The sequence below is a fragment of the Triticum aestivum genome, chromosome 2D (genome assembly GCF_018294505.1).
Source record: "Triticum aestivum cultivar Chinese Spring chromosome 2D, IWGSC CS RefSeq v2.1, whole genome shotgun sequence".
NCBI classification, from domain to species: Eukaryota; Viridiplantae; Streptophyta; class Magnoliopsida; order Poales; family Poaceae; genus Triticum; species Triticum aestivum.
The window spans coordinates 372622714-372628494 of record NC_057799.1 but is presented as its reverse complement, the minus strand read 5'-3'; positions in this window follow the sequence as shown (position 1 = coordinate 372628494).

The following is a 5781-nucleotide window of genomic DNA, read 5'->3' as shown; positions in this document are numbered from 1 at the left end:
TGTTACACATATTCATAGTGTGAATACCAAAAGATGTAAGGTTGATAATGATAGTCCCACATACTTGTGGCACTGCCGTCTTGGTCACATTGGTGTCAAACGCATGAAGAAGCTCCATGCAGATGGACTTTTGGAGTCTCTTGATTACGAATCATTTGACACGTGCGAACCATGCCTCATGGGTAAGATGACCAAGACTCCGTTCTCCGGAACAATGGAGCGAGCAACCAACTTATTGGAAATCATACATACTGATGTGTGCGGTCCAATGAGTGTTGAGGCTCGCGGTGGCTATCGTTATGTTCTCACTCTCACTGATGACTTGAGTAGATATGGGTATGTCTACCTAATGAAACACAAGTCTGAGACCTTTGAAAAGTTCAAGGAATTTCAGAGTGAGGTTGAGAATCAACGTGACAGGAAAATAAAGTTCTTACGATCAGATCGTGGAGGGGAATATTTGAGTCACGAATTTGGCACACACTTAAGGAAATGTGGAATAGTTTCACAACTCACGCCGCCTGGAACACCTCAGCGAAATGGTGTGTCCGAACGTCGTAATCGCACTCTATTGGATATGGTGCGATCTATGATGTCTCTTACCGATCTACCGCTCTCATTTTGGGGCTATGCTTTAGAGACTGCCGCATTCACTTTAAATAGGGCTCCGTCGAAATCCGTTGAGACGACACCGTATGAATTATGGTTTGGGAAGAAACCTAAGCTGTCGTTTCTAAAAGTTTGGGGATGCGATGCTTATGTCAAGAAACTTCAACCTGAAAAGCTCGAACCCAAGTCGGAAAAATGCGTCTTCATAGGATACCCTAAGGAAACCATTGGGTATACCTTCTACCTCAGATCCGAAGGCAAGATCTTTGTTGCCAAGAACGGGTCCTTTCTGGAGAAAGAGTTTCTCTCGAAAGAAGTAAGTGGGAGGAAAGTGGAACTTGATGAAGTACTACCTCTTGAACCGGAAAGTAGCGCAGCTCAGGAAGATGTTCCTGTGGTGCCTGCACCGACTAGAGAGGAAGTTAATGATGATGATGATCAAGGTACTTCGGATCAAGCTCCTACTGAACTTCGTAGGTCCACAAGGACACGTTCCGCGCCAGAGTGGTACGGCAACCCTGTCTTGGAAATCATGTTGTTAGACAACGGTGAACCTTCGAACTATGAAGAAGCAATGGCGGGCCCAGATTCCGACAAATGGCTTGAAGCCATGCAATCCGAGATAGGATCCATGTATGAAAACAAAGTGTGGACTTTGACAGACTTGCCCGATGATCGGCGAGCGATAGAAAACAAATGGATCTTTAAGAAGAAGACAGACGCGGATGGTAATGTTACCATCTATAAAGCTCGACTTGTCGCTAAGGGTTATCGACAAGTTCAAGGGGTTGACTACGATGAGACTTTCTCACCCGTAGCGAAGCTGAAGTCCGTCCGAATCATGTTAGCAATTGCCGCATACTATGATTATGAGATATGGCAAATGGACGTCAAAACGGCATTCCTTAACGGCTTTCTTAAGGAAGAATTGTATATGATGCAGCCGGAAGGTTTTGTCGATCCTAAGAATGCTAACAAGGTATGCAAGCTCCAGCGCTCCATCTATGGGCTGGTGCAAGCATCTCGGAGTTGGAACATTCGATTTGATGAGATGATCAAAGCGTTTGGGTTTACACAGACTTATGGAGAAGCCTGTGTTTACAAGAAAGTGAGTGGGAGCTCTGTAGCATTTCTCATATTATATGTGGATGACATACTGTTGATGGGAAATGATATAGAATTCTTGGGAAGCATAAAGGCCTACTTGAACAAGTGTTTTTCAATGAAGGACCTTGGAGAAGCTGCTTATATATTAGGCATCAAGATCTATAGAGATAGATCAAGACGCCTCATTGGTCTTTCACAAAGTACGTACCTTGACAAGATATTGAAGAAGTTCAATATGGATCAGTCCAAGAAGGGGTTCTTGCCTGTATTGCAAGGTGTGCAATTGAGCACGGCTCAATGCCCGACCACGGCAGAAGATAGAGAAAAGATGAGTGTCGTCCCCTATGCCTCGGCCATAGGGTCTATTATGTATGCCATGCTGTGTACCAGACCTGATGTAAACCTTGCCGTAAGTTTGGTAGGAAGGTACCAAAGTAATCCCGGCATGGAACACTGGACAGCGGTCAAGAATATCCTGAAGTACCTGAAGAGGACTAAGGATATGTTTCTCGTTTATGGAGGTGACGAAGAGCTCGTCGTAAAGGGTTACGTCGATGCTAGTTTCGACACAGATCTGGATGACTCTAAGTCACAAACCGGATACGTGTATATTTTGAATGGTGGGGCAGTAAGCTGGTGCAGTTGCAAGCAAAGCGTTGTGGCGGGATCTACATGTGAAGCGGAATACATGGCGGCCTCAGAGGCAGCACAAGAAGCAATCTGGGTGAAGGAGTTCATTACCGACCTAGGAGTTATTCCCAATGCGTCGGGCCCGATGACTCTCTTCTGTGACAACACTGGAGCTATTGCCCTTGCCAAGGAGCCCAGGTTTCACAGGAAGACCAGGCATATCAAGCGTCGCTTCAACTCCATTCGTGAAAATGTTCAAAATGGAGACATAGATATTTGTAAAGTACATACGGACCTGAATGTAGCAGATCCGTTGACTAAACCTCTCCCTAGAGCAAAACATGATCAACACCAGAACTCTATGGGTGTTCGATTCATCACAATGTAACTAGATTATTGACTCTAGTGCAAGTGGGAGACTGTTGGAAATATGCCCTAGAGGCAATAATAAAATGGTTATTATTATATTTCCTTGTTCATGATAATTGTCTATTGTTCATGCTATAATTGTGTTATCCGGAAATCGTAATACATGTGTGAATACATAGACCACAACATGTCCCTAGTGAGCCTCTAGTTGACTAGCTCGTTGATCAACAGATAGTCATGGTTTCCTGACTATGGACATTGGATGTCATTGATAACGGGATCACATCATTAGGAGAATGATGTGATGGACAAGACCCAATCCTAAGCATAGCACAAGATCGTGTAGTTCGTTTGCTAGAGCTTTTCCAAATGTCAAGTATCATTTCCTTAGACCATGAGATTGTGCAACTCCCGGATACCATAGGAGTGCTTTGGGTGTGCCAAACGTCACAACGTAACTGGGTGGCTATAAAGGTGCACTACGGGTATCTCCGAAAGTGTCTGTTGGGTTGGCACGAATCGAGACTGGGATTTGTCACTCCGTATGACGGAGAGGTATCTCTGGGCCCACTCGGTAATGCATCATCATAATGAGCTCAATGTGACCAAGTGTTTGGTCACGGGATCATGCATTACGGTACGAGTAAAGTGACTTGCCGGTAACGAGATTGAACAAGGTATTGGGATACCGACGATCGAATCTCGGGCAAGTAACGTACCGATTGACAAAGGGAATTGTATACGGGATTGATTGAATCCTCGACATCGTGGTTCATCCGATGAGATCATCGTGGAACATGTGGGAGCCAACATGGGTATCCAGATCCCGCTGTTGGTTATTGACCGGAGAGTCGTCTCGGTCATGTCTGCATGTCTCCCGAACCCGTAGGGTCTACACACTTAAGGTTCGGTGACGCTAGAGTTGTAGAGATATTAGTATGCGGTTAACCGAAAGTTGTTCGGAGTCCCGGATGAGATCCCGGACGTCACGAGGAGTTCCGGAATGGTCCGGAGGTAAAGATTTATATATGGGAAGTCCTATTTTGGCCACCGGAAAATGTTCGGGATTTTTCGGTATTGTACCGGGAAGGTTCTAGAAGGTTCCGAAGTGGGGCCCACCTGCATGGGGGGACCCACATGAACGTGGGTAGTGGGGGCAAGGCCCCACACCCCTGGTCAAGGCGCACCAAGATCCCACCTTAGAAGGAATAAGATCATATCCCGAAGGGATAAGATCAAGATCCCTAAAAAAGGGGGATAACAATCGGTGGGGAAGGGAAATGATGGGATTTCTTTCCCCCACCTTTGCCAACGCCCCAATGGACTTGGAGGGCAAGAAACCAGCCCCCTCCACCCCTATATATAGTGGGGAGGCGCATGGGAGCAGCACCCCAAGCCCTGGCGCCTCCCTCCCTCCCGTGACACCTCTTCCTCCCCGCTTGCACTTGGCGAAGCCCTGCCGGGATCCTGCTACTTCCACCACCACGCCGTCGTGCTGCTGGATCTCCATCAACTTCTCCTCCCCCCTTGCTGGATCAAGAAGGAGGAGACGTCCCCGCTCCGTACGTGTGTTGAACGCGGAGGTGCCGTCCGTTCGGCGCTCGGTCATCGGTGATTTGGATCACGACGAGTACGACTCCATCAACCCCGTTCACTTGAACGCTTCCGCTCGCGATCTACAAGGGTATGTAGATGCACTCTTTTCCCTCTCGTTGCTAGAAGACTACATATATTGTTCTTGGTGATGCGTGGAATTTTTTTAATTTCTGCAACGATCTCCAACATGGACGTGGTTCCGACCATGATTGTTCTCCTTTGATTCCATTTCTCGGAAAAGTTAAAGAACTTGTCTTCTGCAGATTAATACATCCTTGCAACCTCTATTTCGATCTTCCTTCGAGTATTACCCTCCGGTATCTCGAGAATATCAAAGAAACGTGTTGCTTCCCTTGAGTCTTCATCTAGTATTGCTTCTCATCGATTCCATTTTTCCAACGGGTTCTGAGTTGTTAGAATCCCTCAAGGACACCGATAAGTGAATCAATTCCGCACTCCGATTCAATAACTCTAAGTAATTTTTGTTGCTTACGAGTTTAATAATCCTTCAAGTCATTCCTAGCCTGCTCAGCTATGTCATTATCGTGCCGATTTTAACTGTGCTACCTGGACCTTCCCGGAGCACAAATTTCGACGGTGTGCTAATCTTACAATCGATCTTCCTCGTTATATCGTTTGTTCTTGAACAGCAAGCTTGATTTCGAGTTTGTGTCGTACCCATGATTCCAATAACCTTTTTGCTTCATCATACCTTTTAGCTTGATGTCATCGTTGATCGATTACATCTTCATGAAATCTCTCGACAAATGTGTCGTGATCATCATCTACATTCTGAGCTCTTCCAAGATATCTATCGAAATTCAGGATGAGAAATACCATCCTTGCCCCTCGATGAATTGTGTTATCATCGACAACATTCTTGCCTCCCCCAACACAAACTTGTTCATATTTTGTGTTGTATCTTGATTTTCCTGCTATCCAACCTATGTTATATTCTACCGTGGAGTATTACCATCTTTGATGTCAAGAATGTCGTGAGCATTACTCCACCTCTTAAGAATTCTTGGTACAGTGATACTTCTCACCATCACCATTCTTTGTTGGTCCCCGTGTTGTTTCTAAATGAAATACCGACAAATGGTCTGTGATGTGTAAATTCTAAACTTCTAGCAACCCTATTGCTTTGAAGTTATTGGTCTATAGTTTCATTCTACGTCTATGGCTTAATGAATCATCATTCGAACATTGATCGTGCTACCTAACCCATATTTCGGGTGCACATTTCAACCAATGTTTAACTGTGTATGTTTTCCTCGAGCATACATCATTAAGTCATTCGATCTAGCTAATGTTATCTCCTTGTTCACATAGTTGTGGAAATCCATCTTTTGGAAATCTCAATGGATTGTCGCTGAGTCAATCAGTCACCTCCTCACCTCTCCTTGATTTAATGATGAACCCTTGTTCGGAACTCGCTTCCATAGTTCATCTCCCGAGAATCTTCGATGT